We start from the raw sequence: 26,764 nt of genomic DNA on the forward strand, positions 1-26,764 counted from the left end.
AGGGCATCATCAGAGATAGTGCCAGAGGATGGGCCCTTCATGTCAAAAGGCACTGACAATGTGATTGAGGAGGAGCTCTGTCTCAAACTGGACTCATTCATAGGGACTTGAATGGAGTAAAGCCTGTAGGAGTGGAGCCAGGTGGATCTTCACTTGCTGACAGGGCACAACTTAAGGTGAGAAGGAACCATGAAAAAAACATACTAATAATGAAAACTTGAAATATATGAATTATTGATAAAAAACTGGAAGTCCTCAAAAATGAAATGGGTCAGATAAATATTTATTAGTGAGCTGAAATGGGTTGGTATTAACTATTCCAAATAAGAAAATCATTAGTGATTAGACCAGACAGACAAAATCCAGAATATCATTGCATTTCTTGTTTAAAAGGACATGATAAGGCTCATTACCAATGTGAACTATGCATTTGACACAACTTTGCTCACTGAAAGTGAGGACTTGAAGCACTTGCTCATGAAGACCAAGGATTGCAGCCTTCTGTATGGATTACTACTCAGTTATGAAGAGAACTTAAATCCTTACAAGTGGGCCAATAGGTAAGATTATGAGAACTGGGGGTAAAGATGGAAATTGTCCAGGATTTGGGACTGCTCAATTGTGTTAGTCTGGATACTTTAGAGAAACAAATCCACAGAAACTCATGTCTAAGAGAGAGTTTTATATAAAGGTTAAGTGCACATGAAGAAAACATCCCAACCCAATGCTGCCCAAGCTCACAAGTCCAACATTAATCCATTAACCCAAATGTCTGACACCAATCTACAAAATCCTCCTCCGTCTCACAAAACAGATGCAATGATGCCAACTGCAGGAGAAAAGCCGAGTCAGTTCATGTGTAAGCATCTCAGCGCTGGCGGGAGTCCCCACACGGGTGCTCCAGCACACATGGCTGCATCAGGGTAGGTCCATGTGACTGTTCCTCAGGAATGCCTTGCAGGAAATGAGCCTTTCCAGCTAAAGCAGGCTACTGGCTAAAGCAGCTGCACCCTGGTGCGGCCATCACAAAGCAAGAGACCTGAGAACTCCAAAGGCAAGGCTCACCGAGCCATTTATCCCTCTGCCCTTCAATTAATACCACATGTGTTAATCAGCCAGATTGGCACAGTAAACTAACTACCACACTCAATGCTCATGGAGGCAGCAGCCTAGAGATTAAAAGAATCTCCATTAGGGAAACCTGCTGCACAAGACCATTTAAAGGTGTTGAAAAGCAACTGTGTTATTTTGAGGACAAAGGTGCAACTGACCCAAACCATAGCATTTTCCTTGGTCTCGCATGCATATGAAAGTTGGACACTGAATAAGGAAGAATGAAGGATCATGGATGCATTTGTATTGTGGTGCTGGAGAAGAATAATGACTGTACCGTGAACTGCTGATAGGACACACACCTGTCTTGGAAGAGGTGCAGCCAGAGTGTTTTTGGAGACAAGAATGGCAAGACTTTGTCTTACACTTTGAACAGGTCAGGAAAGACCAGTCCCTGGAGAATGGACACCTTGTTTGATCAATTGTGGGACAACAGAAAAGAGGAAGGTCCTCAAGGAGATGGACTGCCGTGCTGCATGCTCTTGTGTGCCAAGTCACTCTCTGTGGGATCCAGTTCAATGGAGCCAACAACAGCAACAACAACAACAAATTTCCGTAATAAATTCTCTTGTTTGGGGGTGGAGAAGGACATGTTACCATATATCTTGGAGTCCAATGCTATCAATCTGCATTCAAGCAAATCCAATCAATACAACCATTAATAAAATAGATGCCTCGCATAGGAAAGCTAGTGATGAAGAAATTGAAGAATTCTATGACTCTTTCAGTCTGAACTTAATAAAACAAGCAATAAAGGCATATTGACAACTATTGGCAATTGGAAAGCAAAGCTAGAAACAAAGAGGAAGAAGGAGTAGTTGGAAAATATTAGTGCTCATATCTCAGTGTTACACATAAAGCCACATATCACATGGTAGAATTCTGCAAGATCAATGACTTGTTCATAGCAAACACCTTTTGTCAGCAACACAAAAGATAGCCACCCACCTGGACTTCTCAAGATGGAATACACAGAAATTAAACTGATTACGTCTGTGAGGAGAGACAACACAGAAGTTCAATATTACCAGCTAATTCCAGTGGGTGACTGTGGGATATACCATTAACTCCTCCTATGCAAATTCACGTTGAAGCTGACGATAATGAAAACAAGTCCACTAATGTCAAGAGAGAACCTTGAGTCTACCCTGTTAAATTTTGAAGATAGCTCAAGAACAAATTTTTGGCAGTGAACACTTTGAAGATCTGAAAGCCATGGGATGATATCAAGAACATCATACATGAAGAAAGTAAAAGATGATTTAAAAGAAAAGCGAGAAAAAAATAGAGTGGTTATCAAAAGAGAACCCGAAACTTGCTCTTAATTATAGAGTAGCTAAGGAAAATGGAAGAAATGATGAAGTCGATGAGCTAAATAGAAAATATGAAAGGAAAACTCTAAAAGCAAAGTAGAATATGGTAATGAAATGCGAAAAAATTCTATACTTAGAAAACCAGAAAGAAAGAACACACTTATCATATCTTAGACTTAAAAGACTAAAGGGAAAAAGAAACAAGTCTTGTGTTTCATTATTGAAATATTCTATGAGAAAAATATTGAATGATGCATAAAACATTCAAAGAAGATCGAAAGAGATACAAAGAATACTCTGTAATAACAACAAAAAATTAGTTGACATCCCACCATTCCCAGAGGTAGCAAATGAGCAAGAACAAATGATACTGACGGAAGAAATTCAAACTTCATTCAAAGGAATAGCAAAAAACAAGGCGTCAGGAATCGATGGAATACAAACTGAAATGTTTTGACAGGCTTATGAAGCACTGGAAGCACTTACTCATCTATTCCAGGAAATTTGGAAGACAACCACTGGGCTAACTGAATAGAACAGATCCAGAATTGTATCCATTCCAAAGAAAGTGACCCAAAAGAATGATCAAAGTAAAGAACAATATTATTGCTATCACAAGCAAGTAGAATTTTGCTTAAGATCAGCCAACAACAGTTTCAGCAGAGAGCTGCCAGAGGGTCAGGCCAGATTCAGAAGAGGATGTGGAACAAGCAATAACATTGTTAATGTCAGATGGACCTTGGCTAAAAGCAGAGCACGCCAAAAAGATGCTTACATTTGCTTTAATAACTATCAAAGCCATTTGAACGTGTGAATCATAACAAATTAGGGATAACCTTCAAAAGAATGGGAATTGCAGAAAACGTAATTGTGCTTCTTCAAAACATCATCTATATGGATCTATATAGAACAGGAGCATACTGCACTGTTTAAAATCAGGAAAAGTTTCTATCGGTCTTCTGCCTCTCACCATCCTTATTTAATCTGTATGTTGCACAAGTAATCAGAGCATCTGGGTTCTATAAAGAAGAATGTGGCATCAGGATTGGCGTGAGGCTTATAAGCAACCTGCCATATTCCAATAGCATAGCCTTGCTGCTGAAAGTCAGGAGGACAGGCAGCATCTTCAAATGAAGATCAAGGATCGCAGACTTCACTATAGATTTCAACACAGCGTGAAGGAGACCAAAATCCTCACAACTGTATGAATAGGTATCATCATGACAAATGGAGAAAATATTGAAGTTATCAAGGATTTTGTCTTGCTTGCCTCCACAATCAATGCTCGTGGAATCAGCAGCCAAGAGATCAAAGTACACATTGCATTGGTTAGTCTGCTGCACAAGGCTTCTTTAATGTCTTGAAAATCAGGGAGGCTACTTCGAGGGCTAAGCATAATATTTTCAATTGTACTGTATGCATGTCAAAATTGGACAATGAATAAGGTAGACTGAAGAAGAATCACATGATTTGACTTGAAATGCTGGCAAAGAATATTGAAAGTCCCATGGACTACCAAAAATGCAAACAAATTTATCTTAGAAGTACGATCAGAGTGGGGATGCTAAGACTTGGTCTTACATACTTTGGACATGTCCCTGGAGAAGGATATCAAAGTTAGTGTATTTAAAATATAGGTGCATTGAAAAAAATGGACCCCAACCAGATAGAATTATACAGAGGCTTCAAGCATAGGAACAATTGTGATGATGGCACAGGACGATGCAGCGTTTCATGCCTTGTGCATCGTTTTAGTCTTAGGTAAAACCCATTACTCCCGCACCTAATCACAAAAACAATATGAGAAAGCGTGTTACTTCTGCTAGGTTTGGATCCTGCATAGTATTAACTGTTCTTGCCAAGTTGCCTGCCAATCCTAGAAGTCATCAAATGACTGTTGAATTTGGATAATTCAACTGCATCCAGCATCCTTTAGTAACTCAGCCTCAGTTCCCACAGGACCAAGCTACTAAATTGTGTGAACCATAATCTCTTTGTATACACATACACGTATAACCAGAACTGATTCTGCTTCTTTGGAGAAAACAATGTTTCAAGTTTGTCCGTAAAGTTTTACATATCCAAATTATGTGAGATAAAGAAACCCTTTGTTTATCTAAATAAGACTTTCTTGACTCTCTTACCGACAAGGATGTAGACAAATAGGACACTGTAAGATCTGTGAGAGAGAGTATTTCAAGTGTAACCTTGTGGCTGAAAAACACTTTCCATTTTAATTTGCCTACTTCAATTTTGTTTATAAATTGAACCATATTTATGCATTTTTTTATTATTCTCCTGAAATAAATGCCCTCATTTGTCTGTCAGTTTGCCCTACTGTGGTAGCTTGCATGTCTGCAAAGCTTGAAGTTATGTCTCTGCTATTTCAAATATGAATGGGGGAAAAGAACCTTATTCTTGGTTAGGAAAAATTGGAAGACTTTCAACAAGATGGATTGACACAGTGGCTGTAACAATATGTTCAACGATAGCAACTGAGAGGATGGTGTAGGCCAGGAAGAGTGTCATTCTGTTCTACATAAGGTTGCCATGAATGGAACCAACTTAAAAACAGAACAACCAGGTTTCCTCCTTACTTCATTTAAAGTCAATTAATTTCTCCTTGTAAGGCTTTGGTAAATGGAGCACAAGTCTGCATTCTGATTATATCTCTTGCTACCTTTACTGATGAGAAATCTATGGATATTTATTGTCCTGAATAAAGATCCCATCAGTAAAACATGATTAAAAGGATTAAGTCTTCCTAATTCTGCTACCTTTTTTCATTAGTCATATGAGCTCTGATACATTTGGACCAGATGATTTGATCTGTATCTGTTACCCAGATGGCTAGAGAAAGAACAGAGAATTCTAAGTGAGAAATGGAGAAGGCCATCGTTCCCAGAAGGAGCTTCGCCTGGTAGGGGTGAGCCTTATACATTGGTGACAAACTGACCCAACCACATCCTGAATTTTAGCCTCTGATGCCATTATTTGGGTGCTTAAAGTGACTATTGCGATTACGCATAGTGATTATATTACTGTGAAGTAGAAGACATTCCATTTTAAACTTTTGCTTCATAGTCCTGCATGGTTTAAAAAAAAATGTTCTCTCAAATGATTTGTAGAAACACTTTCTCTTTTCAACCCCAAAGTGCATACATGTTGGAAAAGAATGACATATGTATGTATATTAATCCCTTAGGACAGAGGTCCTCTGGACCCCTCCCAGATTCAGTGATTCACTTGACGGGCTCCCACGTCTAGTCATACTAAGTGCTGTAATTTACTACAAAACAAACCAAGGCCAGCAAAGAGAACAGATCGTGAGCTTCCCTCTGCAGTGCTGCAAATTGAGGAGGAAGGCACAGCTATCAACTCTTAGGAGAGTCTTCCCTAGCGAAGCTACCTGGACTGTGCTTAATTATTCCAGCCCAGTGTGTGCTAAGACCTATGACGAATTGTCTTTAAAGGTAGTTCCTCTGACTCAGCGCCCACGGTGTCTGTTTGGGACTAGTCACCAAGGCACCCTCTAGTCATTACACATAGAAATTTCACACTCCCAGATGGAAGTGTGTATTCAATGTAAACCATTTTGTTTGTACAAATAGCTTGGGAACAATGGCTCACACTTAATGTGTTAGAAAATGGTGAGAATACTCAGGAAATTCCAGTTTCCAGGCATCATTCAAAGGCCAAATTTACAAGTCGCTTTTTTTAAGGATTTCCATTTCAGGTCTGCTAAGTTCACGCTTCAGCTCCTTCCCTTGACATGCAGTCCCCTTCCTGAAGGTACAGGGCACCAAAGTATTCTTATTTGACACTTTCTTTATTAAGCATTTTTTCCAAATGTGGGACCAATTTTACTGATGAATTTTAGGACTTCCCCAGTTGGTGGGGCATCCTGCTGCACACAGACACAGTGGCTGCAACCGGCGTGCTCACACGTCGGAACACCTGGGAGGATGGTGCAGGAGTGAGCAGTGGTCGGTCTGTTGAGCACAGGGAGGCTATGGGTCAGAGCTGAGTCAACACCACCGAAAGAACAGACTCTAAAACACTGAAAGGTCTGAAGGTAAACAAGCGGCCACCTAGCTCAGAAGCAACAAAGCCCACATGGAAGAGGCACACCAGCCTGTGTGATCATGAGGTGTCGATGGGTTCAGACATCAGGCACCAAAGAACAAAAAACTCATATCATTATGAATGAGGGGCAGTGCGGAGTGGGGACCCAAAGCCCATCTCTAGGTAACTGGACATCCCCTTACAGAAGGGTTGTGGGGAGGAGATGAGACAGTCAGGGTGCAGTGTAGCAATGATGAAACATACAACTTTCCTCTAGTTCTTAAATAATTCCTGCCCCCCACTATCATGATCCCAATTCTACCTTACAAATCTGGCTAGACAACAGGATGTACACTGGTACAGATAGGAACTAGAAACACAGGGAGTCTAGGATGGATGAACCCCTCAGGACCAGTGGTAAAAGTGGCGATACCGGAGGGTGAAGGGAATGTGGGGTAGAAAGGGGGAACCGATTACAAGGATCTACACATAACCTCCTCCCTGGAGGACAGACAACAGAAAAGTGAGTGAAGGGAGATGCCGGATGATGCAATACAAAACAAAATAATAATAATTTATAAATTATCAAGGGTTCATGAGGGAGGGTGGGCGGGGATGCAGTGGGAAAATGAGGAGCTGATACCAAGAGCTCAAGTAGAAAGCACATGTTTTGAGAATGAAGATGGCAACAAATGTACAAATGTGCTTGACATACAATAGATGGCTTGTGACAAGAGTTGTACAAGCCCCAGATAAAATGATTTTTTAAAAAGAAAAGAAAAAGAAATGAATGAGAATGCCAATACTTTAGAAAATTCATTATGAGTAATCTATTGGCATTTTATTACTTTGCCTGATTTTAAATAATTTCAGTGATCCCTCTATAACTTCCCCGACATATTTGAGTGCATATGTGCACAAACATTTGCATTTTTGAGTTGCAAGGAATTGTTTAAGGGAACAGTAGAAAACTCCTTGAAGCCAAATTGGGGTGTAGCTATAATATGTGAAAGATTGTGCAGAGAGCTCGGTGGGTTGTTAAGAAGTAGTTGATACTGATTGATCTCCATTGAAAGTTAAGAAAAATCCTGGATTGCACATTTCTAACTAGACAAGGGCAACAACTACAACAACACAATTCTATACTGTTAAGATAATCAAGAAAAAATATAGTCTAAGGAAGAAATAAACAAAACATGAATATATATAATAGAGTAGATTTTATGTTAATAGTTCTTGTAGAATTACTTCTGACTTAACCTCGGAAGCCTCATGTTTCTCATCAGGGGAAAGCCATGGGAGTGCATGTGGGGCTCAGTATGTCATTCTGGATGGTCATGCAGCCAATCAATAACTCAGTCTGGGTTCAGAGCCTGAGTCCCACTTCCCTTTTATAGCAGAACACATCGCTCACTGGTCCCTCTCCTGTCAAGATACAATGAGCACAATAACCTAACGCTAATCTCTAACCTATCTCTGAGATGAGGAGAAAAGATGCAATTACAGTTTCATTGGCTACTTGTGAATTATTGATTATTTTTCATACAAAACAATTTTAATAAGTTATATTTTTATTTGGTCCCATTGAGGGTCACAAACGTAATGTTTGGTTCAGGTAAGCCAACAAGTGCCATCTGGCAGCTGCCAAGGCATCTATCACTTTCCAAATGAAGAGAAAATGATCCGCCGAGGAAAATTCCCACTCTTCTTTATCCTTTGGTTTAGAAGATTGTGTCGATCTATTACAAAATAAAATCACCCAAGAGCAGCGACTAACTAAAGTTTTTATGTACACACTTTCATTTTGAAGTAAACTAACCAATACACTCTCTAACATGCTTATTAATCTTATAAAGGTGTATTTTAGAAGAACAAATGATTGAAAAAAACAGCATAAGAATCTAATTTCATACAATTAATCTGATTTACAATAGCAAATTGCCTTCTTGGAATTAACGCACACACACACCGATTTTGTGTACCATCTCAGGACAACAATTCGAGGGCCAGGTTCTTTTTTGAACATTGAACCTACCAATAAATATAACACAGTGTGCTTTTCTTATAACAATTACAGACATTGAAAATAAGAGCTATTTTTGAATTTAAAAATAGTTTTGAAAACAAGAAAATTATAAATAACCTTGAAGGGTGAATTAGAAAACCTCTAAAGTTACAACTTTAATTGAGTATTCAATAATTATACATGCCCTGTCCAACGAAGCTAAGTGAGTTGAACTATTAGCATGCTTAACTGAGAGGTCCTCTGATCTTTATTCAGCAAACAGACAATTCTTAAGTGCTACATTACAAAAATGAAAGTTAATTCACATCTCATTTACCTGACACCTCAAATTAGTATCTATTGTAGAGCTCATATTCCAGTGAGACAGAAAACATTGTTCATTGTCTGTAGCCTCCCCACCGCCTAAATTTTTCTATGGAAAATGGAAGAATCATTTAGTCGACACAATCTAGACATTTTCTAACCTAGGGAAAATCCACATATAAGTCCTTGGTAATTGCCCTTGCCACAATTAGCCCATTGCTATCCCAAAATAACACAGCATAGCACTACTTCACCACTGCTCCAGAACTACAGTAAGGGATTCTGACTCTCTTGAGCAATAAGTGATATAAATGTGAAACAAATGAAAATGATGATGATCATTTTTTAAACTATCAGTGGGATGAATTGGTGAATTAAGGTCCATGAGGCACCCTTAGTTACCCCCCAGGGCTAGAAATGAACCCACATCCATCGCTCAACTTTTAGCCAAACGTGATGTGAGTCTACATAGTGAGGTAAACACTCCTTGGAATAATCAACCAGGAGAGATTAAAAAGACAGCATTTATCCAAGGACAAATTTCAGGAGCTGGAGAAATGGAAATGGAAAACAGGGAGGAAGCAGATCAAGTGATGCTATTTTATGAGTTCTTCAATCAGTAAGATAAAAACAAAATCTGTATGAATTAGTGGATGGAAAACTAATTCATTCTGTAAAAACCTTCACCCAATTTACAAGACAGAGTAAAACAAAAGCAGAATTATGCTAATTTTAAAACGATGGAGATTGAGCCTCTTAAAAAAACTTAAGAAATATAGACAGTCTGATCTTAGCAATCAAGACACATAGCATTTAGATCAGGTGCTATGCAGTTTAAGAATGAAACCATATGAAAAGGCAAATAAGAGACCCCACAATTGCATTATTAATTTTATGAGACATTTCTCTTTTTAACTGTCCCCTGAATAAAAGATTTGAACATAGAATAAATGTCTTCTTTAATCCATTAATTTTAACATGAAGGTATGTCAGAGTAGTGATGCTAAGATTCAAATGAATACAAGCATGAGTTTATTATTAACAAATCATGTTTAAATGTGTCTCTATGGTCCTTCAATAGATGAAAGCAAGTTCTCTCAGAAATCAGAAATACACGTGTCTTGGCCTCACTGGTGTACCATAACAACGAACAAACAAACAAACAAAAAGGGTCAAACTAGAACACTGGTTTCAGAAGGAATCTGCCAGGCTAATGAAAAGCAAGGCAGAGAGGTCAGCTCAGAAAGTTACTTTCTTCCCCTCCAAGGAGTAATTCAGCTTGATTTTTTCAAAGAGCACGGAATAATCATGGTAACGTAGCAGGAAGAAGCTGTAACACAACTAACTAAAGACTGTACTGGAAGTGGGAAAGCTCCCGGAAATTTGTAATAAGAAATGTTCCGTCATGGCAATGAACCTGCTCGTTTCTGGAGGGTAGTACGGGCTATTCTACTAGAATGTCCTTGAGAAACTCTCCCATCCATCCTACAACCTTGATCCTGTCCCTTTAGAGTTCTTTTTATTCCAGAAGTCCCCGTATTTGAAAGGAACAAAATCGAACTACCCGTGGAAACCAAAACTTGTGTTTTAGCATGATGTAAATTAAAGAATTTGCAGGAAAAGACTTAAAGAGATGGAATTACCAACTTCATAACTGTATAGATGTGGATGGAACATACATCTAGGAGGGAAAAAGACTTCATGTTTTGATAGCTTTGTTTAATAAAGATGTCTATTATTTTATAGCAATGATTTTTTATTTATCTTTGTATATTATTCCAGTGGGTCTCATAATTTTCCCTAAAAACTAGGTTTATGTTTTCTTTAACTTAGCTTGGGTTTCAAAATCTCTTCTGTCCATTTTAAACTTAAAAATTCATATCTTTAATAAGAACATAGAAGTACGCTGAGCATTGAATAGTTTTTCTGTATGTCATTTCTACCTGTTCAAATTTTTTCCCAAGAAAATTTTATATACATTTATATATAGTTATTATATATAAACACAGTACTTTATAACCATTTATATTATCCTTATACATTTTCTGAAGACTTGGATTAATTTTGACTTTTTTAAGTATAATTTTTTGGCAACATATGTTGTTGAGGTTAGCTTCTATGGAGTTCATTTTAGATGCATAGTGTCAATCTCAAGCAACCCTCTTGGTGGAGTTGTTAAGCATTGAGTTGGGAACCATAAAATTTGCTTATTGAAACCAATAGACACTCCACAGCAGATAGATGAGGCTTTCTGCTCCTTCTTGGATTTAACTTAAATCTAGGACACTCGCTGGGATAGTTCTAGCCTGTCCTATAGAGTTGCTATGAGTTGGAATTGGTTCATTGGTGGTGAGTTTAGGTTTTTGGGGGCGGGGCAGTGCCACCCTCTTCTCTTTGCCTTTGTCTATATGTGCCCTCTCCTAATGTGTCTGCATCTTATTGAGGTTATAAATTATAAGAGATGTATCTCTGTAGATACAACAGTCTTTATTTATTTCAAATAGTTTTCCATATATAGTTATGATGGAAAATTTACTTTTAAGGTAATATATATTTTGAATCTCTGATTTGGAAATGCCTTTAGTGACTGAAAATTTTCTAAAATCTTTATTTGGAGGTTTTATGTTTTTTATTTTTTACATTTCACACTGTCCTTTGTTATTCTTGTGCATGTGATCTAGTTCTTCCTACTTCATCAGCCAAGCAGATTTTTCTTGTGGATCTAAAATATGGACAGTGTAACATTTACTTCTCTTCTTCCTTCAAGTGATCCATTTAATACTCTCAGACCTGAATTACATACTAAATAATATATCAGGATTAACTGTTCAGAACAGTCCATAATCAGCTGGATGTGTGCCCCATATTAAGTCGCTGAAGCCAAATCAAATTTCTCTTATAGGGACCATATAGAACAGACAGAATTGCTCCTTAGAGTCGAGGCTGCCACTCTTGATAGACGCAGACTAGCTTATCTTTCTCCAATGGGACAGTTGATGGATTCAACTGCCGACATTTCAACTAGCAGTCCAACATCCATTCCATTATGCCACCAGAACTCCTGCCATACGTTAACACACACACACACATGCACACACACACACACACACACACACACCAAAACACTATCATCATGTGGGTTCTGACTCATAGCTATTCTATAGGACAGGGGAAAATAACTTTTTAGACTTTCCAAGACTATAAATTATTACTGGGTCAGTCAGCCTCAAATTTCTTCTCAATAATGGTTGATAGGCTGCCTGGTGGGTAACCTTGGGTGCCGTCCTTGAAATATTCATGTCATAGCTTCCAGCACCACAGTAGCAAGCAAGCCACCACAGTAAGACAAACTGACAGATGAGTAGGGGTACAAGGAGAAATATTACATTAAATAACTCAGTTCCCAGATGATGTCACTTTAGCATTGTTGCTCTTATTGCTTTTGTTGAATCTTGCTCTTATCTATACTAATAGTAAGACTCTTCAAATTGAGTCAAAGTAATGACTCAATATTATCTCTTCCTTCATAGACACCTTGAATTTGTCCTGTATTTCCATGATACTATATCAATATTTCTCTAGGGGAATTAATTTTAATAAATATTTAGGTAAGATTATTGCTTGCTACAACCTTAGTGATGCCTTTTATGCAATGCATTCATGTATTCCAATGTCAGAGGACCATGATCCCAGCATGACCCCAGACCCTATTCCATCAGTTTGTGGTGGACTGTGTAGTTTTGAGGCTAGAAGCGTTGGTATCAGCGGGTCAACTCCCTGCAGTTTCACCTAGAGCACATAGGTGTGAGCGCAGCTTCCAGACTAAGAACAGACTGGAAAGAAAGAAGAAGCTGTCCACTTCTGAAACATCGTCCAGTGACAGACTTTTAAATAGCAGGGACACATTGTCTGATACAATTATGGAAAATGAGCCCTTCAGCTGGAAGGGACTCTATACAAGTGGGGAAAATCTGCCCCATAAAATTGGAGGACAATGATATGGTTGAAGCAAAACTTTTGGGACCTTCATTTTCTGATGTGATACAACACAAAATAAGAAAATTGCTATATAGCTGATTTTGATTCAGGCCAACCAAGCAATACAAATATTATTCAACTTTACATATCCACCAATAAGCCAATGATGAATTAAAGAATTCTACCAATGTCTTCAGTCTGCAGTTGATTAAACATGAAATTGAGATGCATTGATGAAAAAGCAAAAGTTGGAAACAAAGAGCAAGGTTCAATAATTGGAAAATATGGCCTTTGAGTTATTAAAAGAAGGTGACTATCATATGATATAACTTTTCAGAACCAATGACTTCTTCACAGCAAATATCATTTTGCATAACAAATGCATATACATATGGACCTCGGCACATGGAATACACAGGAACCAAATTGATAGCGTCTATGGAAAAAGAGAATGAAGAAACGCAGTATTATTAACCAAATTAGGACCAGGGCCTATGCAAACACATATAGAAGCTGAAGAAAATGAAAACAAGTCGATGAAAGCAACATATGACCTTGAATATAGTCCAAGTCAATTTCTAGGCCATCTCATTAATAGATTTGATACATTGAACACTAATGACTGAAGTTATTCAATGACATCGAGAACATCATACATGATAAAACAAAAGGTGGTTAAAGGTCAGAAAAGAAGTTTATAATAAGCCCATATATCCTGAGAAACTTTAAAAGCTGTGGTTAAATATAAAGCCATCAAATAAAATAGAAGATATGATGAAGTTAAAGAATTTTACATGAAATTTCAAAGGACAACATCAGCAAACAAAATACAACATTTAAATAAGCAATATAATAAGAGATCTGCAGTTAGAAGAGCAGAGGGAAGCGTATGCTTAGAAAATATCAGGCTGAAGGAACTGGAAAAGAGCGTTGATTCTTAAGCTGGAATATTATAGGGTTCTCTGTGCAGAAAGTGGAATATGCAGGAGATATTAAAAAAGACGGAAGGACCACGCAGAGTTATTGCATCCAAATGAGCTTGTCAGTACTCAACCCTAAATATGATCAAGAACTAATGGTACTGAAAGGAGAATACCCAGATATACTGAAGGCATTATGAAAAAACGAGGGTCAGGAGTTGATAGAATTTCAGTTAAAATGATTAAACAAACTGAACAGTTCTGGAAGCACTTACTTAACTATAGCAATAAGCTTGAAAAAACATACCTGGCCAGCCAACAGGAAGAGAGCTATATTTATGACCATTTGAAAGAAAGGTGACACACTAGGATGTAGAAAACAGTATTATTAATAAAACACACATACAATTTTGCTAAAATATTTTATATGATTATAGCAGTATATGGATAAGAAGCTGCCAAAAATTCAAGTCAGATTGAGAAAAAGACATGGAATGAGGGATAGCATTGTGAACATCAAATAGATCATGGCTGAAAGCAGAGAAGGCCAGAAAGATGTTTATTGCGTTTCCTTGATTCTGCATTTGACTGTGTTCAATACCACTGCTATGGCTAACATTGTGAGGAACAGAATTCCAGAACACTTGATTGTGTTCAAAAGCAATCTGTACATTGAGTAAAGGGTCATTGCTGGAGTAGAATAAGGCCTAAGATCAGGTCACTGCTTAAAATAAGAAAAGGTGTCCTTCAGAGTTGTGGCTTTCCACCATACTTAGTCCATCTGGATACTGACCACACAATCTGAGAAACTGGACCATGTGCAGAAGAATGAGGCATCGGAATTGGAGATCAACTCATTACCAATCTGCAACATGCGATGACTCAATCTTCCGTGCTGAATGTAAATAAGCCTTGAACGGCTTACTAACGAAGATATAAATTGCAGTTTTCAGTACAAATTAAACTCAATGTAAAGTGGAAAAAAATCCTCATCACTTGACCAGAAGATGACATCATGATAAAGGAAGAAAAGTCTGAAGTTGTCATGGAACTCAATCATGGAAGTAACAGTCAATAAACCAAACAAAATCGGATCAATCTGTTGCTTAAAACCACTTTTTAAGTGTTAAAAAGCAAAGATATCACTTTGAGGGCTATGGTGTGCCTGAGTCTAACCAAAGTATTTTCAATGATCCCATATACATGTGAAAACTGGACAAGGAAGACGGAAGATTGGGGAAGAATGGAAGTCTCTGAACTATGGTGTTGTCAAAGTATATTCAACACACCAAGATTTAGAGAAGAAAACATAAATCTTTCCTGTAGAAAGGGCAATCAGAATTCTCCTTAGAGGAGAGGATGGTGAGATTGTGTCTCAATTACGTTGAACCTTTTACTGGGATGGAATAGTACCAAAGGGTGCAAGAGAAGGTCAGTATAAAAGTGAAAGGCCTTTCCTGAGATGGATGGACATAATTGTAATAATGGGCTCAACTAGCCAGCATTCTTCCTTCCTTCCTTTTTCTTTTTGTATGCTAGCTAAATTTGGAAACTGATTTGAAAGTACCTCACAATGACAACCATCTATCTCTCTATCTATGCACATATATGTATATATATATATATAAATTTTACTGACTATCTCCTTACCAGACAATTAAGTAGAAAATTCTAGGATAAAATCTTCATTATTTCAAAGAATTTTATGGAAACAATTTACAGAAAATATAGCAAAATATTAATTATTTTCTCAAACAATTGTGAGTGATTTGATTTTTTCGTGTTTGTTTTAATGCAGTTACTCAATTCACCACAATATGAATGGAATACTTTTCAGACTACAAAGCAAAATGTAAGAAAGAAAATAACCAGAATATTTAATATGCTAATATAAAATGATACAAAAATATGGCTAATTTGTTATTTGTGATCACAAACTCAGTAAGTAAGTGTTCCTGTACTATTAAACTCAGCATACTTTTGAGCTGTGATGCAGACATGACACTATTCCTCTGAAGCTCTTGTTTAAATTGAATCTGCTTGAGCCAAAATGATGTCTTTTTTGAGAGAGAGGGCAGGGGGAGTCTATTGGTCAATAATTTAGAAGAATCATGGGAAACTATGTTGTATTTCAATTGCTAGGGATCTTTAATAACAAAGTTATTTTCAATAAATATGAGTCTCAAAATGTCAGAAATCCTGTCCCTCATTTCTTTTGTTTGGAATTAAACCTCAAGCCACTGACTAAACATTACTTTGCATTGAAAATCATCAGTTTGGTTTTCTAAAACCATTCCCCCTTAACTTTTCATTTACTGAGTTTCTTCTAATGAGTTATCTACCATTTGTCTTAAATGTGCGGTTCATGAAGAGCTAGGATAATAAACAGCTGGAAGTCTGTTTTGATATTTATTTTGAATGACATAAATACTCTTAATTAAGAGTCATTCTATTAAAGGGTGATATAACAGCAGACATTTTTATGCCTTTTCACTTATGTCACTGACACCCTGTCGAAATCAATGAAATACTAATATGAGTTATGAATGCCAAATTTTCCTCAGGGTCTTAATTAGAAAGAAATTATAAAATCAATGCATTACACTTTTAACTTGTCAGAATGATATTGACAAAGTTTTATACAAAAAATATTTCAGGTTACCAGTCTAAAAACCATCCTTGACCCTGCTTCCAAAAAGATGAATGATATCTTTACAATACTTTAAAATTTTATTACTTTGAATTTGATAGAGAGTAAAGCATTCTTTTGCAAGTAATCACCCAGCATATTAGCAAAAGTTACATAAGGTGAGGTTGAGAGTGAGATTTGTTATATGAGCATTTTAGAACTAAAATATTCTTTGTTTTACACCATCACATTAATTTAATGGGATATGTAAGTCATCAAAATTCCCTCTTTACTAGTGAAATCTATTCATAACTACATTATTTGATAGTGATTTTCGTATCTCTGTGATTTGCATTACTCTCCAAAGGATAATAGGCATTGCTCTGCACATGTCGGTTCTTCCTGAGTGGTGACCTCTATATTATCAAGGCTCTAAGGTTACCGGAATATTCCAATTTTGGCTAAAAATAAATGTCCAGATTAACCGAAGGCTTTATTCTGTCATGACTGTAAAAATGCCCACTTGGTATAATTTTCTTAGACTGATTGAAACTTGAAATGATGCATTTGTAATGCTCCCCAGAGTTCCTTTGGGATCATTTTCTTTGTTCATGCTTTGAACAAAATCATGAATATGAAGTTTAAGCATAATTATGTAAAAATTCAATTAACTTTAAAACCAGATGAAAGACATCAGTTTTTCCTCTGTTAGGGAAGACAAATTGGAAATGTTAAAAAATAACACAGTCGTGCAATTTTGGAGTGTTAAGCACTATCCTTCCGTGTGCAATAGGGACCTGAATTGGCTTTCTGGAAGCGACCATTGATTTGGTAAACATGAAAATAGTAATGAAAGAGGCTGTCTAGTCTATGAGCAGATCTTCAACTATCTGCACCATGCATATCAATTGCAGAAACTTTTTTTCTCCTACATTGGTTTTTATGCTCCCAATATCTAGAGATGATTGCTTGTTGTCAGGAAGTGTGTGTGTGTGTGTGTGTGTGTGTGTGTGTGTGTGTGTGTGTGTTCTTCTCATCCTAGAAGTTACGTACAGGGGACACAAAATATCACAACAAATTCCTGCTATCCAGACATTCTACTCAAGTATACATTATTCTTCTGGTTGTAAAAATAGATATAATGTCCAAACAACACTAAAACAAGCTAAGGGGAGAGTATGGGACAGATGTGTAGACAATATCTGATAAGAAATCCCATTTAGGGGTCCGGTGGAAACTTTCTCAAGGGCTTTGTGAACATTGAACATCTGTGAGAGAACCTAACAGGAGAAAAGGATACTTTATGAAGATAAGGGAGAGGCGCCCGGGGAGATCCAGAAACAACCAGGATGAGTTGGGAGAGCCCCGGTGCCCTGATATCCTGGGTCCTACACATGGGCACCAAAGTCATTGAACCAAGAGTTACCAGTGTTAGTGTAACTTCATATGTGCCCTGGATCAGCCAATATTTATGGATTATCAGAGTATAAAATAATATTAGAAAATGCCTGACTATAATTACCTAGAAAGAAATAGGGATCTAAGACAAAAGTCAGGGATCATACTTGAAGATAAACATCTGGGAGTCATAGAAACAGTAGCTAAAACAATGATAACAGAACTCTCCCAGGGAGAGGGAATATATCTGGGAGAGCAAGGGTTAACATTGGAGTCAAGAAACGTTCACATTTAGAGTCAATGGGAAGGAAAAGATGAGAGAAAAACACACAAACAAACCATGTGTGAAGAAGTGTCATAGGAAAATATCAAAAAGACAAGAAGAGAACACCCAAAGCAACGATGGGTATGAAGAGTGCCCAACTCTTCCGAGTAGGATTAGCACTAAGAAATAGAAATGCTTGGATCGTGTAGCGGTTATTTAGAATTTACAAGAGGAGACTGTCATTCTCATGGTAGATCAGAAGATAAAGTTGATGGTCTTATAAAGAAACTAAGAAGAACACATTTAATTTAGAAACCTCAAGTATTTAGTCCAGGAAGAAAAAGGAAACTAAATTGGTCTTAATGTGCCTATAGAACCTTGTATTTTAACAGGAGCTTTTATGCTTCTTAATTGAGTTAGCAGTTTGATAATGAACTGTTTCTGCTTTGGTTTTGATGAAATCATTCTTTGCATTTTTAAAAGCATAAGGGGGAGAAGACTTTATAAGGAGACGCTGATATTGCTAAAGAGAGAAAGGATAATAAGGAGGGTGAAATATACAGAGTTAAAAACATACACCCAAATTGTAAATCCAAAACTATACTCTTTGAAGCTGCCAGGATAAACATATCTAGATGTTTAAATATAAGAGTAAACACTTGATAGCTTCAATCTCTGAGACACTAGCATCAAGACCACTAGCAGACCTTGTGGGGCCTATATTTTGAAACCGATCTGGAAATCAGTCCATTTTTTGGGAGAACTTTATAAAATGTAAGCCCTCCTCAAGAATGGAACAATCTATTTTAAGTTCTGTCCTATTTCTCCTAAGTTGCAACTCATATGTGTTGTTGAGACACTGGAGTCTGAAATATAGAAAAGGACACTTACTGGTTTACTTAAGGCTATTGCTGGGCAAGAAAATGTGTCTGCTTAGGGTTGTGCAAATGGAAATTCAGATTTGCTTACTGATGCCTTCCTAGTGTGATTGTTAAGTTTATTGTTCCAACCTGGACAGTAGGAACATGTGGGATTAATCAGATCACAGTTTGATTGGAGGGCAAAGAGATAAATAGCTCTGTGAGGTCTGGCCTCCCTCCTTGCGGGGATTAGACCGCTTTGGTGATTGGAGCAGGCTGGAGCTAGTTCTCTGCCTCAATCTGTGAGCTATACTACCTGTGGGCCAAACCAATCCATGGGTCATGGTCGCAAGAGCCTGAGGCTCCTTTGAGACCTGCTTCACCATGCTGCTGATTCATATTTCGCTTGAGCTTGAGGTTGGTGGATGCTATCGCCTTGCATTGCTTGCATTCAGTAGCCCATAGGGCCTGCTTCCATAAGCTCCTGTGAAACTGACTGTTGGTGACCCACCTGCTGTTTACTGCCTGTGGGCAGACTCTGTTTGTCTTGCCTGAGGGAGGTATCTGCTGTCTGCTTCCTTGACCTTGGACCTGGCAGCCCACATGAGTTGAAAGACTAACAGTAAATTAACTTGTTCCATGTAAGTGAGATGAATTGAACCCTCTGTACTGCTCTGTGGATTAATTGGCTGCTATATTCCTTCTTGCTGTATAAATCTATCTATCTTATATGTATCAATCTACATATAATCATAATTCTCCTGGCTTTGTTTATCTAGAGAACCCTGCACACAGGTGAGTTTTTCAACTTCAAGTTTTCACAGCATAGGTGTAACCAAAATTTTCCAAGTGTGTTAGCATTTGATGATCTGTTTGGTCTTTAAATAACTCACGGACATAATCTTATATAAACTCAAGTGAGGATTTCAAAAACAACTCCCAAGTCTAATATTGCTTAACTGACTAAAAATTGTCTGCATTACACCTACAATTATATTTTGATTAACACGTATTAGATGTTAATTCCTAAAACTATTCATTAATGGTTTTTGTTTCTCTTAAAAACTTACTTTTTATTCAAAGTACATTTACATCTATTACACTTAGACTCTGGGAAAAGTCTGATAACCTATATTTTTCTCAGTGATGATGTAGCACTTTTTTTGGCAACTCCAGAATTGAAAAAGCCTCGATAAAGCTGGCACCCTGAGAGCAGCTCTTCTCTGAAGCAATGAGAATTATTAATCAGTTATTGCTCCCTTTCCTTCAACCAGATGACTACGAAAGCAAAATTCTAAAGAGAGTACAGCAACTAAGAAGAGGAAGAAGGGGATGGGTGTGCAAAAGAGTTATTTCTAGACACCTGGGTTAAGATTTAAAATATATTCCCCCATATCATTGATGCCATAAATAGAGTTTAATAGCACCATTGACAGCATTAATTGGTAATATATATTTTGAATTATCTTGAGACCCCTAACATCATATCATGCCATATCTGTGCAAAAACAAAAAGGAATTTTTAATCCTAAACAATGTTTAATCCTAAGCAAATGGCAGATAAGTGGTATGATTCAATGAAAGCTGTTTTAACTCTTATTTGTGCCTTGAGTACAGAGAATTTATCACTCTAGGCTTTCTTGGGAAATGATCGCAAATAGGCGTCATGCCATGTGCCAGCGTCAGCTGGGACAAGATGTCAAAACTACTCTGACATCTTGTTCTGTCTGGGCAGGCAGGAGTGATGTTAATCATTATCCATATGTTTCATACGCTTGGGTTAAGAATGAGATGAGACTGTCACCTTCTGTAATGAATGGAATTGTATCCCAAATGATATATTGCAGATCTAACCTCTAGTACCTGTGAATCTGACCCTAATTTGCGGTGTAAACTTTCACTGAAAATGTGATAAAAAAAAAAAACACTGACAATGGAAGTTATATAAAGGAGTAACTTGTGAGTGACATGGGTGAGAAATAAAGAAACTCCCGGCCAGCATGTTGCTCTGCGTGTCTCCCTGGTTGCTGATGACAAGGGAATGAAGAGGATAAGACCCCGAGGTCTCACTGGAACAAATAAAGCAGAGGAAGGACCTAACAGCTTCCAAGTCAGTACACAAATTCCTCAAATTCATACATTGGAGAAATATTATCTAGAAAAATCTAATGTATCCTGAGCAAAACTATACAACCTCATTGTTGCCATATCTGCAGTGTCATATAGGAGAGCTATAGGAGAGCTTTTAATTCTTTTTTGACAAGGAATTGATTTCTAGTTTATAATAATTTTATAGCTACTAGATAATAGGAGAAACTAAATTTGAAGCAATTTGTAATAGGTGTTACCTCTGCTAAAAAGTATAGATACAAAACTTCTAAATCAGGACTAAACATTCAATGGTTATTATTTTGAGTTGGTGACTGGACCTGAACCATCAAAAGTAACTCCTAATTGCTTCTTCTATTGATAGTTATTACTATAAATGTAGGTCAGATATAAGTAAGAAATATTTTTAACAAATGAAGAAAAAATACAAGTAGATTGTCAGTACCTGCCAGCTAAATGTGTCTAGAATTTTAGGAGGCAAAGGAGAGAGGGAGAGCTCTCGATATGCACAAATTCTGCGTATTGACCTCAAGCAGTCTTTACATTAATTCAAAATATATAATTTCATTTTGTTTTAGATATGAGTTACACATGTGCCTTGATTTATCATAACTTTTGACATACTGGAATGTTTTTCCTTGAATGTGATAAAAATGAACTTCAAAAAATATATTTCTGAAAAACATTTGGCAGGGCATATATGTGCATCAATAGATGCACATTAGGGAGGAAGGAAAGCAAATTCATGGCTGAGGGGCAGGTAAATACTGAACTTCTGCTATGGGTGATGAAAAACTCCTAAATAGATAATAATGGTAATAGTACAACATGACAGACATAATTAATTTTACTACCTTGTACATGTGAAGAATGTTCAAAGAGAAGTGCTTTGTCAGATATAGATTTATCACAATGTGAAAAGGATGATTGTTATGTGTTAATATAGAAACCAAGCCATGGAAACCTTTGTGTTGCATAATATGATGGATATTTTAAATGTCTATTGAAGTATAAGTACAGAAATGCAATAAATAACAAATTGATAACTATGATTATCAATTATTTCAAAAAATGAATTGCCATCAAATCAACACTAAATCACAGTGACCCCCTGTGGGTTTCTGAGACTGTAACTGTTTACAGGAGTAGAAAGCCCAGTCTTTATCCTTTGGAGCTGCTGGAGGGTTTGAACTGACCACCATGCAGATCGCAGCCCCATTCACAACCACTACACTCACAGGGATCCACAGGAAGAAGAAAAAGCACTTGGAAGAAGAAATTAATTTTGATCGTGATTTCTCAAAAATTGTGATTATAGAGGCACTTTTGAATTTTAAGGATATTTCATAAGACTATTTTCAATACTTTTTTCTTTTGTGTGCCTTTTACAATAAAATGGTTAATATTTAAATTATTGTTTCTGAGAAGTATTCGTTTCCACTAAAGAAAGTCATTTCTTTTTAGTACTGGCTAGGCTTTTGTTTAAGGTTGGTCATCTCTACTTATCTTTTGAAAATCATTGTGTCTGAGCCAAATAATTAAAGTTACACTATAAAATATTATTCTACTAGTTAATGATAATTTTCTGAATGAAAGGAAAAGGTTGACATTGGACACAGTCTTCTTCACACATAATTAATCTTTACTAGCTCTTTTGCATGCAGAAATGAACCTTTTGGTTTTCTAAATAATTAAAACTTAAAACCAAAGAAAAAGTTTTCAAAGAACTTACGATAGCAACGGGAGCTATAATCCTTTATATGCTAACTAAAACCATGACTACAGATGAAAAGCAATAAAATCAGATCAAATAAATCTTGCTCAACAGCTGCTGACAGAATTTCTATTTTACTGCAGTTGTTTAATTATAATTACTATAGGAAATGGTTAAGAGTTTTAAATGTGGTTTTGGATGCATTTTTTAAGTTCTTAAATGGCCAGTTATGTCAGTGTCCAATACATAAGTCTCTACCGCTTCATCACATGAAAATATACAATAATGAACTGAACATTTGTGAATATTTAAAGTCCATAAAATAGTCCTCTGTTAGTTATATCTAACGGGCACTTTCTTGCATGTCCAGTCTTTTTTCAGGACTTCTCACATTCATACCTGAGCATAATTAACATCAAAGCCAAAATTGAAATAAAATGTAAAATGAAAGATTTGCAACTTTTATCAAAGACTCCTTAAAATTAATGTTGATGAATGACTTAAATCAAAACGATTCCAACATGAGGATTTAACAAAGTGCGATCATTTAAGAACTGAGAGAAAGCAGCGAGGCGAAGGAAAGAAAATGTGCTTCCTCAGAGAGTGATTTCAATATCAAAGGATCAAAAGAAATCTTTAGAAAAGTCTATGGAACACTGAACTTCTTCTTCTTGCTTCCTGACTCTCTCTTCTGTCATTCTGTCTACATTTCCCAGCCTCCTTCCTTTTTGCTTTTCTTTGTTTTCCATTGTAACAGGTGCTCTCTTTATAACCATCTGGTTAAAGACAAAAATAAAATGATAAGACTCAATAGTATATTATCTTAAAAATTTTCAGACTTCTCTATAACAGTAAGGGAAATATTTCATTATTTATTTCATTATGTATGAAATAAATATATAATTGTTATGATTTTTCATCATGTAAGTCAAATATAGACGTTTCCATTATTTACAATGAAAATGTTATTTCCCTTTGAATAGATTCTGTTGGAGGCTGTCCTGGCAGCAACCCTTTCAGATCATAAGGACACCATTCATATCATTTACATATCCCAGATAAATAACAACTCTTCTTTATTTTTCATTTTACTGGAGAGCAGATCAGTTAAAATCTATCATATGTGTAGTCTCACATTTCTTTGTTCAACGTGCAGGTGACGATGTTAGGTGTCCCTGAGTTGGCTCCAATTCTGTGTTGCTTCATGACACATGGCATACAGAGTGAAACACTGCTCTGTCCTGGGTATCCTCACAGTGTTCCCTTGTTTGAGACCATTGTTGTAGCCATGGGGCCAACCGGCTCTTTGAAGTCCTTCCTTTTGTTGTTGCTGTTGTTGGCCCTGTACTTACCAGTGAAGTTCCTCCTGATAAGACATCCAAAGTACTGAAAACAAATTCTCTCAGTCTGCCTGTAAGAAGCATTCTGAGTGTATTTCTTTCAAGACAAATGTGTTCATTCTTCTAACAGATCATTGTATATACACTAGTTTTTGCCAAAATCATAATTCAAGTATATTCATTGTCCAACCTCTACATGTATATGAGCTGACTGAAAATACCATGGCTTGAATCAGGCATACCTTAGTCCTCAAAGTGACTGATTTACTTTTTAACACTTTACTTTCAATAAGGAAACTTGTGGTCATCCACATACCAGTGGGTATTAATGCGTTTTCTGCCAAAGGCTGATAACATTTTACTTTGATGAGACACACATTTTATTAGGTCAATGAGAGAAATTGATTTAAGTTGATTTAATAGCTAATTTGTAAATTGGGATAACATTTTTTAAAAATAAATCATTTTATTGGGGGCTCTTAAAGCTCTTATAACAATCCATGCATCAATTGTATCAAGCACATTTGCACATATGTTGCCATCATCATTTTTAAAACCTCTTCTTTCTACTGCAACCCTTGGCATCAGCTCCTCTTTTTCCTTCCCTCCCCTACCCCCATGCCCTCGTGAATCCTTGATAAATTACAAATTATTATTATTTTCATAATAATACACTGTCTGCTCTCCCTTCACCCACTGTCTGCTGTCTCCCTTCACCCACGTTTCTGCTATTCGTCTCCCTAAGGGTGAGGGTGGGGCAGTTATTCATCAATCACTGCAATTGGTTCTCCATTTCTCCACCTACCTTCCCCTACCCTCAGAGCATGGCTTCTCCCATAACTCTTCCTGAAGGGCTTATGTGTCCTGGATTCCCAGTGTGAGAACTCTTATCTGTACCAGTGTACATGCTCAGTCTAGCTGGATTTGTAAGAAGGCAGAACTGGGATCATAATAGTTGGGGGAAGGAAGCATTAAAGAACTAGAGGAATGTTGTATGTTTCATTGTGCTACACTGCAATCTGGCTGGCTCTTCCCTTCTTGTGACCCTTCTGTGAGGGGATGTCCAATTGTCTACAGATGGGCTTTCGGTCTCCACTTTCCACCTATCTCATTTGTTTGGGGTCTTCTGATGCCTGCTACCTGATCCCTTCAACACCTTGTGATCAAACAGGCTGGTGTGCTTCTTCCATGTGCGCTTTGTTGCTTCTCTACTAGATGGGCTTTTGTTTATCTTCAAGTCTTTAAGACCCCAGACACTATATCTTTTGATAGCTGAGCACCATCACCTTTCTTCACCACATTTGCTTATGCACCTGCTTTGTCTTCAGCAATCTTGTCAGGATGGTGACCAGGACAGAATGCCAGCTTATTAAAACAAAGTGGTATTGTATTGAGAGAGTACTTGAGTAGAGACCCAATGTCTGTCTGCTACCTGAATATTTAACATTTAAATATATGTACGTAGACCTATATCCCTTTCATTATATATTAATATATTTACGTATGTACATTCCTATATTTATATCTCTGTAAATGTATTTTGCCTCCTAGTTCTGTTCTGTATTTCTTTTTACTTTCCTCCTGTCCCACTATCATGTTCAACCTTCATTTGGCTCTCAGTAATTTCTCTCTGCTACATTTCACTTGGTCAAACTACACCAGGCATTCTATGCCCTCCTTGCCATTGATTTTAGATCATTGGTTGTTCTCTTGTCCCTGGGTTGTTGACTCCACCCTTCCATGCTTTACCTCACCTCCTACTCTCCCATGTATCCCCCCGCCCCTGGAGGCCCCCATTGTTTTCTCCCAGAATTGTTATCCTGCCTATCTTATATGGATATATGTGAGATTATAGGGGGTGAAGGGGTGGAGGAGGGGACCTTTAAGTAGTTCCAGGTCTGTCTAGTGACCCTTATGAATGTTTTCCAGTAGGGTCCGATGAGGTGCCAAGCCCTGATTGTCTAGAATCTCAGTGTATTTTCTCCATACACAGATTGCTCCACACACAGAACCTAAACATAGTGTTATTAACTTTATCCCAATTCATAAGACCCTATGGAACAGAGAAGAACTACCCCAAAAATTTCCAACACTATACATCTTTACAGAAGATTCTCCTATCTTTCTTCCACAGACCAGGATAATGAGCTTAAATCGGTGTCTCTTCCAAAAAGTTACAACCCTGATGCATACCTTTCCTGGTTTTAAGCTATGGCATATCCTCTTATTTTGTGCAAATGACACCCTTTTGATCTATGTACACATTTGGAATGAGGACAATGCAGTGTTCTGGAATTTCTATTCTTTTCCATTTTATTCAAAGTTGTTCATCCCACTCAGACAAATATATTTGAATAGTTTAAAAAGTAGTTAAATAACTTTGTAGTATTCTCTCTTTCAGCCAAGGTCTATCTGAGGTCACCAGTGAAATCCCTCTTATCACATCCTCTTTGGAACCCAGCTTGTTGGGGTTCTGGTGAATCCATTATGAATTCATTCTGCAATTTTTCTTATGGGTGACATTAATGATATTGCTTGATAATTTCCACATTGTTAGGTCAACTCTTATTGAGATAGGTACAGATATTAATTTCCTCCAAACATTGGCCAAGTTTCTTGGCATGTGTGAGTGAAAGCTAACTGTATTTTATTCATTTGTTGAAATTTCCAAAGGGATACTGTCAATTCCTAGAGACTTATTTTTCACCAATGCTTGCAGTGCAGCTTGGGC

Source organism: Tenrec ecaudatus, chromosome 2 (assembly GCF_050624435.1).
Source record: "Tenrec ecaudatus isolate mTenEca1 chromosome 2, mTenEca1.hap1, whole genome shotgun sequence".
Lineage (NCBI taxonomy): Eukaryota > Metazoa > Chordata > Mammalia > Afrosoricida > Tenrecidae > Tenrec > Tenrec ecaudatus.